This window comes from Schistocerca gregaria, chromosome 1 (assembly GCF_023897955.1).
Source record: "Schistocerca gregaria isolate iqSchGreg1 chromosome 1, iqSchGreg1.2, whole genome shotgun sequence".
NCBI lineage: Eukaryota > Metazoa > Arthropoda > Insecta > Orthoptera > Acrididae > Schistocerca > Schistocerca gregaria.
In genome coordinates, this window is record NC_064920.1 from 684,311,521 (window position 1) to 684,329,057 (window position 17,537).

The 17,537-nt window shown below is 43.8% G+C and overlaps 1 protein-coding gene across 5 annotated transcripts in view; it reads left to right on the forward strand.

Annotated features, from left to right (window-relative positions):
* The window catches only part of LOC126364314 (uncharacterized), a 570,142-nt gene that overhangs the window by 2,276 nt on the left and 550,329 nt on the right, over positions 1–17,537 (forward strand). The gene's annotated exons all lie outside the window — the stretch shown is intronic.

The window sequence follows — 17,537 nt, forward strand, 5'->3', positions numbered from 1 at the left end:
CCGTTTTTCGTCCATAGACGAGATCCAATCCGCCGTGACGAAGACCTTGCGAGAGGTCCCAGAAGACGCCTTCCAGGGCGCGTACCGGTCATGGCAGAGTCGCTGGAAAAAATGTGTAGAGGCCCAAGGACAGTACTTTGAAGAATTTTAAGTGTTTGTGCAAATCTGTTCAATAAATTACTTTAAAAAAAAATAATTGCATTACTTTCGGAACGCACCCTGTATGCGGCCTGTAGTGTTTTGTGTTTGATCGCTATGAAACTTAATCATTAAGCCGTACTTTGTGCAGAAGCCGTTATTGAACTTGACACTTCAGTATATGTACAGGGCGTGTAAACGATAACTGTTTAGCCCAGGGCCGGCCACAGCATGCCATACTTCACGCCTGTACATTATGCAGGCCACGGCCCGGCCTGTCTGGGCTTTGCTCGGTCTTCCTCGGAAGTATCCGGAACTGTGCGACATTTATTGAGTACTGCGGTGTGACATTTTTCGGTCGGCACTACTCTCTTCAGTTCGCCAGAATCGTGGTGTCAGTACTGTTTACCCTTCGCTCTTTGTTCGTGATATGCAGGACGTTCATAGGTCCAGTGGCTGTTTGCATAAAATATGGCAGTTTAGAATTCTATTGTCACAATTCTTCAAAAATTAATGGGAATGACTGGCGAGAGGAATCAAAATTCTCGATAACTATTATGCAGTCGCATAAGCGATGGGCACTATAGATTTGTTATGAAATGATATTACAATACCATGCAGAAAGGACTTACATATTTAGTTGACAATGAAAGAGCAAAAAATTACAACGATCGCCAAACGGGACTCATCACGAAGTTCTTGTACTAAATTTGCAGGCATGGATCACGTGAAGAAATTGGTTTTACGAATAGTAAAATTCCTGAAGTCACACATGTTATTCCATGTCAGCTGCGAACATTTTCAATGGAGCTGAACGAAGAGTATGCTTTATACGTTACTTAAAAGTACATTGATCGACTCGCTAGAATTAGAACAACCGGAGTGGTTTTCGGACCTCGCATTTTAAGTGGACTTGACTGCACACTGGCCACGGTAAGATATTGGAAGGTGAGGAACATCTTGTTTCTGATTTGTTAGCGATGAATTTAAAAAGAAAGTCGCGTTGTAGGAGGGACACATACTGACGAACACATTCCAGTTCCCTAAGTTCGCTGGCGTTAAAGAAAAAGCTAGGTCTGAAGAATTTGTTGAGTCTTTTGAAGAATTACTAGGACAGTTTCGTAAACGTTTTGCGAACATTGCCAATCTCACATTTCTTTTTGAGCTGCTTTCAAGACCGTGTGCAGTTTCAGCTGAAAGTGTCACTGTGCATATGCAGATGGAACTGATTGATGTGCAAGATAATTCCTGTTTTAAAGACGAGTCCCTTTAACATTCAAACTGCCCAGAACGTCTACATTGTTTTCGTCGTGTAGAATTTCCACGTCTTCACACTGAGACTGCAAAAGTTCTAGAATATTTCGCCCAACATTTGTGTGTGAGAGAGACCTTTTTTCGATTGTGGAACTAAATAAGTCACACTTATGTGGCAACCTGAGTACGAAAATCTGTGAAGTAGTTTGCTGCTGTCCATATGCCAACAACTAGTACAGATACATATTATATCATATCTTCAGCGCGCCAAAAATAGTTAAATATTACTGAACATTTGTTTCATTTTCTATCTGTGTTGTCGGAAATCTAAAATATAAAATCAAATCGTACGCAGTGTGGCTGCAGTACCATTTAAATGTGGAGCGGTCGCAGTTTCCCTGTCTCTCCTCGCGCTGAGACGCCTTGGATTGGTGGTGGGGGAATGTACCAGCCTGGTTGGGCGTATGGCCACCGCTGGTTTACACTGCATCGCAGCGGTGTAGGAGAAGTCGAGGCAGTCAGTTTCATACAGGACACTAGCGGTTTCTCAAGCCAAGGAGCAACCTCCAATTGGAATAGAAAAGCGACCTAAGCTACAGCACACCTGCGCCGTGCAGGATTTTCAATATCATCTCCCTCTGTTATACCACCAGCTTAGCTATTTCGTTAACGTCATTTTTAATTTAAACTTTCCCGTGAAGTAATAATAGGAAAAAGACTTTTGCAAACGTCATTCAAGAACTTATTACGTTTACAATTCTATCTAAACTTAACTCTTACAAACAATGTAGTTTCGTGGTCATAAGGCCATACAAACTAAAGAATTTATTAGTTAATTTTATGCTGCTAAAATTCACAAGATTTTAAGTAAAATTTATACAAACTTTAATTTCACATTGTATATGTGCAAGAACATGTTTTCCTTCTATAATTTCAAGAACGATTTCAGCCAGAATTTCTGGCGGTGCGCAGGCGCTGTAGCTTAGGTGGCTTTTGTAGCTCAAATTGAGGTTGTTGTCCTGCTTGATGGACTGAGAGTGTCGTGTAGTAATTTGTTCATTTCGACTTAATCTACAGTGTATATACTGCTATTGTCATGTGACCTTAGGATACTGATGTTTGCATACGCTTTCTGTAGAGTTCAGAACTTTAATACTAGATGTACTTGCTGCATTTTAAAATTTGTTTATTTGTAATAGCAGTGATGAATTACTTTGTTGCAACTTATGCGAAGAGAAACACGTGAAAGGGGGAAAAATTTATATTATGTGTTTATGTTGATGTATTGCCTTGTTGTGGCTACATTTTGAATAAATTTTTAAATTTGTTGTTATATGTGCAAAATGTTTAGGATTGATCAGCAGAGTCTTTGGCCGTTTGCAGCAGTCACTTCTAATTGCGAATTCCATATTGGTGTTCACGCACATAGAAGGAAATGAAAATGTACGGCTAGATATGTCCATTTCTTCTGCTAGTGAAATACAAAAGAGTATGTGTAGGATTTAGACTTTTCTCTCTGGATTCATTCCCGATTAAGGTCAGTTTTGATATTGTAAAGTGGAATATACTTACCATATGGTACTGTGTATAATGAAGGGATGTTCAGATGTAGAAAAAGAATAGCCGTATATCTGTGTGTGTGTGTGTGTGTGTGGAATGGCCGGGGGGGGGGTGGAGGGGAGGAGGAAGGGGCCGATGGGGAGAGCGTGGGAGGTGATAATTAGCAACAAGACTTTAGAGTCTACAGTGTAGAAAACTGAAAGTACGAGGGTGGTTTGAAAAGTTCTCAGAATGGAATAGAAAAAAAGTGCTTACATCACTGAAAATTTTCTATTTTTCAATGTACTCTCCTTGTAGATTAATGCACTTGGTCCAACGATGTTCCAGTGCCTTGATCCCACCTCGAAAATGAGTTTCCTCCAGACCTGAAAAATAGTTGTAAACTCCGGCTATCAGTTCTTCGTTTGAAATGAATCTTTGTCCACCAAGAAAAATTTTCAGTTTTGGGAAGAGATGGAAGTCTGACGAAGTCATATCAGGTGATTAAGGTGGGTGTGGCAACAATTCATACCTTATTTCCTTTAATTTTGCCATGGCGACAGCACGTGTGCAGGCGCGCATTATCTTGATGGAAGATAACTTTCTTCCTTGCTAAACCTGGTCTTTTTATGCGTATCTTTTGTTGCAGTTTGTCCAGGAGGTCAGCATAGTATTCTCCAGTAATTGTTTGCCCAGAGGGGAGATAATCTACAGACAGAATCCCCTTCGCATCCCAGAACACTGATGTCAAGACCTTTCCTGCCAAAGGAATTTCTCTTTGCTTTCTTTGGTGGCGGAGAATGAGCATGTTTCCACTATTTTCACTGTTGTTTTGTCTCTGTTTTTCATGTGTGGTCACAAACCGGCACAGAATATCTTGTTCGTTTCTCTTAAAATGGGCAAAACATTGTTCTGATATGTCCATTCCGATGCGTTTTTGATCCAGTGTCAAGAGTTGAAGTACCCATCTTGCAGATAATGTTTTCATTTCTAATTCTTCAGTTAAAATGGGATATACCCTTTCAGATTACATCTGGTCAGCTTGAGCAATTTCGTGCATTTTCAATTGGCGATCCTCCATGACCATTTTGTACACTTTTGCAATGATTTATGGAGTAGTGACACATCTTGGCCAACCATTGTGTGGGTCATCATGTAAGCTCTCCCGACCAAATTTAAATTCATTTGTCCACTTGGCAACAATTGAATATGAAGGAGCAGAGTCCCCCCAGTGTATTCTAGAAATCAGCATGACTCTCCTTTGCTTTCATACCTTTCTTTACGAAGTACGTAACACTGCTCGAATCTCGATTTTTCCCATCTTCGCAAATCACTACGCGTGAACAAAACAGAGCCATGTCTACATCTACATCTACATTCATACTCTGCAAGCCACCTGACCGGTGTGTGGTGGAGGGCACTTTGAGTACCTCTATCGGTTCTCTCTTCTATTCCAGTCTCGTATTGTTCGTGGAAAGAAAGATTGTCGGTATGTCTCTGTGTGGGCTCTAATCTCTCTGATTTTATCCTTATGGTCTCTTCGCAAGATATACGTAGAAGGGAGCAATATACTGCTTGACTCCTCGGTGAATGTTCTCGAAACTTGAACAAAAACCCGTACCGAGCTACTGAGCGTCTCTCCTGCAAAGTCTTCCACTGGAGTTTATCTATCATCTCCGTAACGCTTTCGCGATTACTAAATGATCTTGATGGTTCTTCTCTATCTCTCCTATCAACCCTATCTGGTACGGATCCCATACTGCTGAGCAATATTCAAGCAGTAGGCGAATAAGTGTACTGTAACATACTTCCTTTGTTTGTATGGATGATTCCCTGCCGGTCAAGGACGTGACAATAAAAATGTGAAATGGAGATGAGCAAAATATTGAATGGAACACTTCACTTTTGTTTATTTTTATGATAATAACGTCCTCAGACTTAAGCTGTATGTTCTGCTTTGCAAATAGTCAATAATAAATCAAAAGATTGAATATTTTTCATAATAATGGTGAACATGGATCATAGAAACAAATCAAGAGCAACATAAACACAGGCTTATCATTACACATATTGTCTTCACTGTTTGTTTAACGGACATAAAATATTAGAACCTAAGATGCCAGCTAACTCCTTCATGTGTGTCAATGTACACATACCTTCACTCTAATACATTGGTATATTATATTATAAGTTCATGTAAACTCTCTGTCTCTGCCTCTATCTATCTATCTATCTATCTATGTCTCTTTCACTCTGTCACACACACACACACACACACACACACACACACACACACACACATTCCGCATAAGCAACGGGGAGACATAATTTGCAGGATATATGTTTCCTTCAATGGAAAGAACGCGCATGCACGTATCGCAACTGTCACTTGAAATCGTCAACAATGCAACCATCGTTCGTGACTAAATATGCGCGAACCGTTGTCGTTCGTAGATCGGACTATGACAGTAATGTGATACACACTAAGAAAACACACATAAAGAATAAATGTTCGATGTTCAAACCTAGTGTGTGTGGAGCTATGGACAAGCACAGGAATGTCTGTCGTGGCGTCCAGTCACAGCTCTGCCTCAATTCTAACGATCAAGTCTCTCACCATGTGTTGTGAATATAGATCATATCGGGGTCACTAGTGAAGTGACAACCAAGATTCTGAGTTTCACTGCTATACATTTCAGTGGATCTTAAGTAAAATTTAATTGTTACCAGCCAAACGACTGTGTATTAACTGAAATACACTCCTGGAAATGGAAAAAAGAACACATTGACACCGGTGTGTCAGACCCACCATACTTGCTCCGGACACTGCGAGAGGGCTGTACAAGCAATGATCACACGCACGGCACAGCGGACACACCAGGAACCGCGGTGTTGGCCGTCGAATGGCGCTAGCTGCGCAGCATTTGTGCACCGCCGCCGTCAGTGTCAGCCAGTTTGCCGTGGCATACGGAGCTCCATCACAGTCTTTAACACTGGTAACATGCCGCGACAGCGTGGACGTGAACCGTATGTGCAGTTGACGGACTTTGAGCGAGGGCGTATAGTGGGCATGCGGGAGGCCGGGTGGACGTACCGCCGAATTGCTCAACACGTGGGGCGTGAGGTCTCCACAGTACATCGATGTTGTCGCCAGTGGTCGGCGGAAGGTGCACGTGCCCGTCGACCTGGAACCGGACCGCAGCGATGCACTGATGCACGCCAAGACCGTAGGATCCTACGCAGTGCCGTCGGGGACCGCACCGCCACTTCCCAGTAAATTAGGGACACTGTTGCTCCTGGGGTATCGGCGAGGACCATTCGCAACCGTCTCCATGAAGCTGGGCTACGGTCCCGCACACCGTTAGGCCGTCTTCCGCTCACTCCCCAACATCGTGCAGCCCGCCTCCAGTGGTGTCGCGACAGGCGTGAATGGAGGGACGAATGGAGACGTGTCGTCTTCAGCGATGAGAGTCGCTTCTGCCTTTGTGCCAATGATGGTCGTATGCGTGTTTGGCGCCTTGCAGGTGAGCGCCACAATCAGGACTGCATACGACCGAGGCACACAGGGCCAACACCCGGCATCATGGTGTGGGGAGCGATCTCCTACACTGGCCATACACCTCTGGTGATCGTCGAGGGGACACTGAATAGTGCACGGTACATCCAAACCGTCATCGAACCCATCGTTCTACCATTCCTAGACCGGCAAGGGAACTTGCTGTTCCAACAGGTGAATGCACGTCTGCATGTATCCTGTGCCACCCAACGTGCTCTAGAAGGTGTAAGTCAACTACCCTGGCAGCAAGATCTCCGGATCTGTCCCCCATTGGGCATGTTTGGGACTGGATGAAGCATCGTCTCACGCGGTCTGCACGTCCAGCACGAACGGTGGTCCAACTGAGGCGCCAGGTGGAAATGGCATGGCAAGCCGTTCCACAGGACTACATCCAGCATCTCTACGATCGTCTCTACGATCACTGAGAATGAAGTACATATACAGTATTAGGTTGCGGAACAAAGAAAGGAACAATGAAACAAAGATTGTGCATTGAGTGTACTACTTACTGCCTGAAATGGAATGTAGTGGATGTTTGCTGGGAGAAGTGGCTTTATATAGAAAAAAATAAAGCCATTTTATGGTCATTTACCAAATATTATCATGTCGTTCCACGTAGCACAGACTTCCTGAAGTGCAGCACTGCAGCAACATTTATGCCGAGTGAGGAAACGTTCCGTTTTGGTCCCTACAGAAGGTGCAGAAGGGATATACATTGTCAGTGTGCAATGCACAACCAAGCAGATTATGTGGAATGGTACTTGGATTTGTAATTCACAAATAATGATCAAAAAAATATCTGACTGTTGTGCCTTGTAGATGTCCTTGTGGTTTCCAAAGACAGTCACAGATTTCGACTTCTCTAAGTATTGGTGATTCACTTACCTTCCTTCTACAACGAAGTGTGTATCGAATGGCTGATTAACAAATCACAACAGTTAGGGGGGACAAGGAATCGTCACTGAAACAGGTGCGGCGAAATTTAGGAAAAGAAAATATAGTAATGGCAGTAAATTCGTAGGACAGTGGGTGTTTGGTGGAATTGTGTAAGGATCCAGAAAGGTATTCCTTGAGTCTGTAGAAGAACAGGCTAAGGAATTCTTGATAAGAATAATCAATGCTGGGACAAATATTGTAAGTGATTGCTGGACGTTATACAGCGTGACTGCTGGACGTTATACAGCGCTCTAGGTACTGATGGTTTTCAATACCTAACAATGAACTGTGCTGTGAACCCAGTGGATACAACAAGTCCTTCTTTCCACACATAGAAAATGGAGAATTTGTACTTCTATAAGTAATTTTATGGTGATGTTCGCCGGCCGTGGTGGCCGAGCGGTTCTAATTGCTTCAGTCCGGAACCGCGCGACCGCTACAGTCGCAGGTTCGAATCCTGTCTCTGGCATGGATGTGTGTGATGTCCTTAGGTTAGTTAGGTTTAAGTAGTTCTAAGTTCTAGGGGACTGATGTCCTCAGATATTAAGTCCCATAGTGCTCAGAACTATTTGAACCATTTATGGTGATGTGCCATTGAGCATGTCGCTCGAAATAAGTATTATTTCATTTCTTCGTTGAGGCAGATAAACTTTACTTGCCCAGCAAAATTGTAACACAATAGTTCCTTCATAGAGTGCTCCATGAATGCCTGGCGACTACAACTCCTAATACTTCGGCGAAACAGTCGCCTTTAGGGCCTCCTTTCCTCTGGATGAAAGGTATGTGAACGCATTGCTTTGCTTGTAACTATAATGTTTGCGCACTGCCGCGTCAACTTTAATGCGACCAGCTGTCAGAAGCCTGAATAACCACCTTTTGCAGCACAGTTCGCTGCGAGAGGTGTAGGAAGAGACTCAGTGAGGCTCGGGAAGGTACCAAATGGGATGTGGAGCCGTGCTGATTCCAGTTCTGTGGCCATCTGCACTAGATTTCTCGGTTGATGATCCAAGGCACGAACAGCCCGACCGAGAAGGTCCTACAGATTCTTGATGGGTTAAAATCTCGGGTATTTGATGGCCGGGGGTGTACAGCAAACTCATCCTGGTGCTCTTCAAACTGCACAAATAGATTGCGAGCTGTGTGGCACATTGCATTGTCCAGCTGGTAGATGCTATCTTGATGAGGAAAAACGAACTGGATGTAGACGTGGACATGGGCTCCAAGGATAAGTACATGTTTATGTTGATCCAGTGTGCCTTCCAGAATGGTGAGATGAGCCAGGGAATGCTACAAAAACATCTACCAGACCATAACACTCCCCTCTCCAGCCTGGATGCTTCAGACGATTGCTGCTAGATGTTTACTTTCAGTGTCATCGAACATAAAAAGTGAATCATCTGAAAAGGCCGCCTGTCGCCGTTCAGTGGACAACCAGTTACAGTATTGGTGGCCAAATTCCAGTCTTCGTCTCCACTAAACAGCAGCCAACATGTGTGCATGCTCCAGGCACCTGCTGGAAAGGTCCATATGCAGGAATGTTTCCCGAACGACCATTGAGGAGACACTGTTGGTAACCCCTTGGTTCATCTGGGCGCTCAGTTACTCAACAGTTGCTTTTATATTCGCCTGTACATACCTCCACAGCTGTTGTTCACCCCTGTAATCTATATTCCATGATGCCCCACAGTTGTCTCATTCCCAGCATTGGATAGATCCATTTTCCATGCACAGCATATTTTAACCACAGCAGCACATGGGCAGTTCACAAACTGTCTACCCTTACCACAAAATCCAATGATCATGCCCTTGTACATGTCAGATAAAACGCTCTGTGTCCACAATATGATAATGACTGCAATGTTTTTCCCTGTCCTCCCAACACACTTTATATGCTCTTCACTGCTGATGCTGCCACCTGCTGCCCGTGACTGGTCATTGCACATATATATCGAACACAGACGGTGGTCTCTTCAATGTAACTGGACCGTGTATACCCATTTGAGACATTGACCATCCCTGTTTTATTTGTGTGATATACTTAATGTTTTTCACAGTGTTTGCACTATAAAAATGTGATATTGTGATTCGCTGACTAGAACACGTGTTGTTTGCTCTAATTGGTTGACAGAAGCAAGTTGAAAGGTCGTCGTGTTCATTTCAGTATTTGTGAAGCTAACGTGTTGTATTGGGTGATTTGCGTGTTAATATCTGAGTATTATGAATATATACAGTCCCTCTGATACATCTAAATTAAAGATCTCTCCAAAACTCATAGTTTTTGGTATTGTTTGTTGTGCTAAAACGGCGGTAGGTACGACATCGGCCTAGGGTTATGGTACATTTTATCGCTTGTCTCGAAACTAACCGACAACGAAACATGACATTCACCATGTAGTTTCTACTATAATCTTGTACACAATGACCTATTTTTCTATGTGCAAGGCTGGTAGTGTCTGTACATGAGAAAACGAGGATTGTGAATTATTCTAATTCACCAGTAGAGAGCCTAGTTATCAAGAGAAGCTACAAAAATTATTAGCTATGGGTGAGGGATACAGAGACTCCTCTTTGCTTATGACTACCTTCACCACACTAGTCACTGGGTAGGAGAGGATCCTGCCTTGTCCACTCCTAACAGGCTTCTATAAAATGGGCCTTCTGAAAGTTCTTGCATAATATATATTCGCAAATGAACTTATCTTGATTACTACGCCCTCTATTTATTAACCAGTAGTTGTTGGTAGTAAAGTGAATACTGAGTGCTGGTAGTAAAGTGAATATTGAGCGCTAATAGTGCCGTGTTTGATGTTACAGATATAAAAGTAACAATACATAATGAGATATTTCACTCAGAAAGACATCTTTTATGCCAACCAACATGGATCCTGGAAACATTTACCGTATCAAACCCAATTTACTCTTTTCACACACAACGTTGGGATAGTCATGGATCAAATCTGACTAATAAAGTATTTCTCGACTTCCGAAAAGCATTTGACCCAGTACCACAACACTTATTAACGAAAGTATGATTATATAAAGCATGAAACAAAATAACAGAACTGAGAATTTTTTGGTAGGGAGGACTCTGCACGGTTATCTTGAACTGAGAGATGTAGAACGAACTCCAGGTATGCCCCATTGAAATGCGTTGGTACCACTGGCGTTCATATACTACTTTGATAACATGCTAATCGGCTATGCTTGGCGACCCTGGGGTTCCTGAGCTGGGGACTGGTAAGCGCCGCCAGTCCCCTGTCACCGTAAGTTCTGGGCATGCTTAGGTGACCACCATGCGGCGCGGCCGTGGAAAGTTGTGTGTCTCAAGGAATGGGGATCTTGGATTGACCGGCTGGATCGTGAGGATGGAATAAACCTCTATAAATAACCCCTCAATCTCAAAGTGTGCAGCCGGTGAGATGTGCAGCCGGATAGAGTGGGCGTGCGGTTCTAGGCGCTACAGTCTGGAACCGAGCGACCGCTACGGTTGCAGGTTCGAATCCTGCCTCGGGCATGGATATGTGTGATGTCCTTAGGTTAGTTAGGGTTAATTAGTTCTAAGTTCTAGACGACTGATGACCTCAGACGTTAAGTTGCATAGTGCTCAGAGCCATTTGAACCATTTTTCAAGGTGTGCTGTGCACTGATGAGATGCATGGCTGTTGAGGTGAAACAGTCATTAGCGGGCAACCTCTGTGGAACTTGCTGCAGATTAGCTGTATAAGGTTTACCTTGGCACATGGGGCTCTGTCTAGCTGGACTCTTAGTTCCCTAGCTGCTTGTGGGACCGAGATGGAGCCTTCAAAATCTTCTTTGCCTCCTCCCAGCGGGAAGGGTGTGCTGCTGTAGGTACCAACAACCAATCCAACAAGAGGGCACGTGTAGCCAGTCCTCCTGACTCAGGAGCGAAATCTCAGGGTATCAAGACTAGCAACAGAACACATGCTGGCGGTCAGAACGTGTTTTTAATCGTTAAAAGGAAAGAGGGCAGCTTTGAGAAAGTTTCGCCTTTATGTATTCAAAAAGGGCTCGAGGGCATTGCTGGCAATTTGAAATCTGTTAAGCGATTGCATAATGGGACACTGTTGGTGGAAACCGCTAGTTCCCAACAAGTTAAGAATCTACAGAACGCGCAATCCCTTGGGGAATATGCCATTGAAACTGAGCTGCTCACCATCCAGAATTACAGCAAAGGTGCTGTGATGTGCAGGGATCTGGTGGACATTCCCAAGGAGGAACTGAAAGATGAGTGGGCTCCAGAAGGAATAGTTGACGTGCGAAATATCATGAAGAGGGTGGGTGGGGTTCTTGTTTAGTCCAACTCCTTTATCCTGACGTTTAATAGCACGAAACTCCCTAAGCATATTAAGGCAGGTTTCCTTTGCTTAAGTGTGCGGCCTTATATACCCAACCCAGTATGGTGTTTCAAATACCAGCACTTTGCACGTGCTTGGGTGTCGTGGAGAAGTTACTTGTGGGAAGTGTGGTCAGGCCTGAAGTGTGTGAATTGCTCTGGACCGCACCCCATCTGGAGTCGGGACTGCAGCATGTATCTGGAAGAACGGAAGATACATGAGCTTAAAAACACTTTGCGAATCCCCTATACTGGGGCAAAAAAGCTCTATAAAGCCATGCTGCCCCTGTGTTTTGCTACCTCCTTCACTTCAGCTATTAAATAGCCTACATGGAAAGCTAATGCTGCTACACAAACAGAGGCTGCTAGTGTCAGCACTAGTACCTGCTTGTGTCCCTGCACTTGTGTTGCTGCAGTCGATTCTAAGCCTGTTCCTCCACTAAGAACTTCAGAAAAAGCTGTGGATGCTGACATTGTAGAGCTCCCTGCCCCTCCAAAGGTTCCGTATGGTACGCTGTCCAATGTTGCCACACTTGCAACCACAGTTGTGACTGCAAATTCTACCCAGGGAAAAAAAATCCAAGGCAAAACCTCAAACTGGACAGAAAACACAGCGTGGCGATGTCGACAAAGACCTCTCTGACGTCTCTGTCAATTCTTCTTTAGAGGCTATGGAGCTCGATGTCGGATTGGGGCAACCATCTCTCTCCAAACCTGAGCCTCCACCCATTGTGGGCTCCCCACCATGAAAGTACTACCCCCTTGATAGATGGCTCCCATATACAGTGGAACATGAATGGATTCAGTATGCACATGGAGGAACTGAAACTCCTAGCGCAGCAACGCCCTCTGTGCTTATGTTTGCCAGAAACACATTTCAAAGTATCTGATGCTTCTGTAATATGGGGCTATACCCTGTATCGCAATGATGACCTGACTGGGGAAAGAGCCAAAGGAGGGGTTGCTATATTTGTCAATAATGGGCACCTCTCCTCTGCTCTTTCCCCGGATACCGACCTGCAAGCAGTTGCAGTTGAAATTTCTGTTCGTCAGCGGCTTACAGTTTGTTCTCTTTATATACCTCCACTGGATGCAGTAGACTCTGAGGCTTTCACAGATGTTATTGTGCAACTCCCCCAACCATGTGTGCCTCCTAAACGCTGGTACTCTGATTCATTTCTGTGTTGCTATTGGGTCATTCTCAGCCAACGAACTATCTCTCTGCTCTCCAGCCCTCGCCGACTCTGTTCACTGAGAGGTCATTGACGACCTTCATTCCAGCGACCACTTCCCAATACGTCTTCAGCTAATCGATGGTGTGTTGGTGGAACAGAAGCCACCAACGTGGGTGATTGGCAGGGCTAACTGGACATTGTGTGGCCAGTTGGCTGTGTTTGAACACCACAACAGTGTCCAGGAATGGGTGGATCACATCACATATGTGATCCATCACGCTGCTGATCTATCCATACCAACGTCTTTTGGCCCTCTTCAGAGGTGACCTGTCCCTTGGGAGACAGAAGAGTACCATTTAGCAATTCAGGACAGGCTTGCAGCTCTTCGATGGTTTAAATGCCGCCAACAGCGGACAATCTCTCAACCTTTCGAATTGCGAGAGCCAAGCTTCGCTGTGACAATAAAGAGAGCGAAAAGCGGTCATGGCATGAGTTCCTGAGCTCCATGAATCGTTCCAATTGTTCCTCAAAAGTATGGGAAACCATTCGGTAAACACAGCCATTAATCAATAGCTGCCTTGTTTAACCAGGGGTACCTCCAAACAACACCTAAAAATATTGCTCAGACGCTGGACGAGTATTTTGCACAAACTACTGCTAATGCAAGACAGGATCCAGCGTTTCGTCACTAACGTGCGACTATCGAGAGGGAAAAGTTGGACTTCAGGTCGAACAGTTCAGAGGCCTACAACTCCCCTTTCTCCACGTGTGAACTAGAATCGGCACTGACTGAAACTTCTGACACTGCACCAAGTCACGACCAATTATGGTACTGCATGCTTCGACATCTGCCAGTGGCATCAAAGGAAATCCTCCTTGAATGTTTTAGTCTAATATGGCAGACAGGTGTCTTCCCCAACTCGTGGAGGGGGGCAATTTTAATCCCTCTCCTCACACCAGGAAAGGACCGCAAATGTCTCAGTAATTATCGGAATATCACCTGGATGAGCTGTGTTGGAAAGACCCTGGAACAGATCGTTAATCGTCGTTTGATCTGGCTTTTAGAGACCAGGCAACTACTTAGCCTCTCTCAATGTGGATTCCGAAAATTTCGGTTGATGGTCGACAACCTTATCCTTCTCAAAGCAGCTATTCAGCAGGCTTTCCTCCGTCAGCATCACTGTATTGGCATATTCTTTGATATCACTAAGGCATACGATACTACTTAGAGACACTGTATTCTTGCACAACTGCGTCAATGGAGCTTTTGTGGCCACCTCCCAATTTTCATTCGGTCTTTCCTGTCTCAGCACTTTTTTGGACCAGAGATTGTCACACACTGTCTTATTGATTTGAGCAGGAGAATGGTGTCCCCCAGGGCACTCTTTTAAGTGTTACCCTCTTACAACGAATTGTCAAAAGCAGCATGCATTGGTTGAGCTGCAGACATTTTACGTGCACTTTAGCCAAATTATATAAAATATTCTAGTATAATAATAATATGAGGTTATTTACATTTGTACTTAGTACATCGCATTAACATTATGTACATGAAATTGCAATGCAGAGAAATACAGCATTTCAAAATCACTCGTGCAAAAATCTAAGAAGTCCATCTGTCATGCTACCAATTAAAAAAATATGACAGTAGCAATCTCCCACTAGTATACCAGTGTAATGACATACACAACAATGTGAAACAAAGTATGCACCACCATTACCAGTATTTCACATAGTAGCATGATTATGAAGACAGTCTGCAGACTATGTGTGAGAAGTCACTTCAACAGTTATTTTTTACCTTAGTGGAGAGCCTGTCCGTCTCTGCCTCTTCTTAGTCCACTGTTTGTGTTCTACCCATTCTAGGGCGCAGCTTGCCACGAGCATTCACAAACGAGAATTTTGATTGCCTGAGGGGTGAGGAGAGTGGGACTGTGCGGCTGGTCTCGGTGGAGGTTCGAGTCCTCCCTCGGGCATGGGTGTGTGTGTTTGTCCTTAGGATAATTTAGAGTAAGTAGTGTGTAAACTTAGGGACTGATGACCTTAGCAGTTAAGTCCCATAAGATTTCACACACATTTTCATATACCACAGCATTGTCAACAAACTGTTGCAAACTGCCACTCACCATATCTATCAGAAAGTTTGTGCATGTAGAGGACAAGAGGGGTCCTATCACATTTCCCTGGCACACTCCAGATAATACCCTTGTTTCTCATAAAGGCTGACTGTTGAGGACATGACTTAAGAAGTCTTCGAGTCACCTATGTGGGAACCTGTTGGTACGTTCAGAGCTTTATTAACAGTCTGCAGTGGGGCACTATGAGAAATGCTTTCTGGAAATCTAGAAACGTGGAATCTGCTTGTTACCTTTTACCCGTGGTTCACTGAATATTGTGCAAGAAAAGGGGCAGCTGAATTTTGCACAAGTGATGCTTTCTAAATGCATGCTGATTTGCGTCCAGAACCTTTTCTGTCATAACGAAATTTATTATACTCAGCTTAGAATACACAGAACAATTGTGCAGTGTGACATTATTAAGGGTACTGGTCTTAAATTTTGTTGGTTCATTCATTTACCCCAACTGGTACTAGACTTACTTGGCTGTGGCATGTTTCTGACAGTCAGTAGCAGCTAAGGCAAATCAAATGATTCGGGACTCCCAAGGTACTGATGATGCTCACCCCCACCATGAAGGTGGTGACATTTGTCCAGCCACAACAAACGTGCCACCACCTAATGACAACATCCCATCAACAGATGCACTGATGTCATCCCTGTTTTGTTGGGTCTACACTTACTTTGGTCAAAAAGTGCGTGACTGCTCTACATCATGTAACCACCCAAATGCAAGACATGTTCTGGGTCATTGCCACCCATAGCTCACACACATGGGCCAAACAAATTTTATCCGGATTGAAGCCAGTACCATTCCTAGTAAGAACCTGCCAATGGAGCTTCTTGCACCTGGTGTGCAACTACAAGCTGTGAACAACTCCTCAATCTAGCTGATACCTGTGCTGCAGACCTTGGTCTCTGTGAAAAATTTTCATTGCAATCTTTGGTTGCAGATATTCAGGAACCAAACCTAAGCATAGATTCTTCTGAGACTTTTAACTCTCCCCAAGTATGACACAAAGAACAGTCCAGCAAACCAATAGCAGAGAATCTGTACATTGCATCACAACTATTTCCAGAGAACCTCAACCCACAAGCACCGTCAATGTGCGCTATACTCAACCACCTTCTACAGCTACTTAGTGGCTATCAAATGTTAGAATTGGAGATGCAGAAGATCAAAATTTCTTCTATAAGAAGTGAGTTAGGCAACACATGTTCTTATATGCAGCACAACCAATATGAGCAGCTCTTGTAGTCACCGCACAACTAATAATAACAAGACAGCAACTGTCAAGGCATCAGCAGTGGACATACACATACTGCCATGACACATAATGCACATAAGCTACTGGCAACACAGGTCAGTATGATGAATTATTCTGGCATTGTGGACACATTCTCTGTGTGTGATGCTCCCAGTGCCCCCATAACTCGCATGTGATATTTTGATAGAAAAGTATTCACCATTAAACTGTGCATAAAATCAATACTACACCAGGATACAGTTTTAACAGACTGTTTATTCAAAGCTACAATGCACCTAGTAATGTAGAACTAACTATGATTACATCGAGGTTATCAGCTGACATGTTTCTTACCAATACAGATCCTGGATTACAACAGTCACGCCCTAGCATGCAAGCAGAGTCTGATGTTGCTGCATCCAATACCCTGTCATCTCTGCACTCCAGCATCCCACCATCACAGATCACCAATCCTTCCTCAACCAATATACCTGTACCGAAAGGAGATGGGGATCACAACACCTCTCTTATGGCACGAAATCACCCAGACATGCCACATGCAGAGGTATGGTCAGTCATGCACACATATGTGAGAGGAGCTCTGCTGATCTCTTCTCCCTAGTGCTCCACTCTCCTGGGAGGAATCGATGGGCTCTTCAGGGACCTCCACATTGATAGTGAGGTAATAAGACTCTTTGGTCAGTGATTGGTTGTCTGTGCTATTTTCAATTCACTGTGAACAATTATCTGCTGCACACATTTAATGTTGTGCTTAAGTAAGAAAATGGATTATAAATGACTAAATCTGTGTTCTTTGTTTCACTTCAAGCATTTCCTCCAGTAAATTCCACAGTTCCTGTTTCCACAGTTCTTACAAAGATAGTTTCCCATTTCAACTATTCATTAATCTCAGAAGGGAAAGCAGTTAAAATTCCTATCCGGCCAGATAAATTTAAGTTTTTGTGACTTCCCTAAATTGTTTAAGGTGATTACTAGTATGGTTTCTGCAAAAGAGGTGATTGATTTGCTTTCCTGTCCTTTTCCACTGGGAGCTTTTATTCTACATTTAATGATATTAATGTCAATGTAACATCAAAATTCTTGTTGTGTCTATTGCGACTGAGCATCTCCGCTATATGGTGAGTAGCAACTTTCCTTCTCTGGTATTGTTACATTCCATACTGGATTTTCCATTGTTTGATTTAAAATCTAATTTTCATT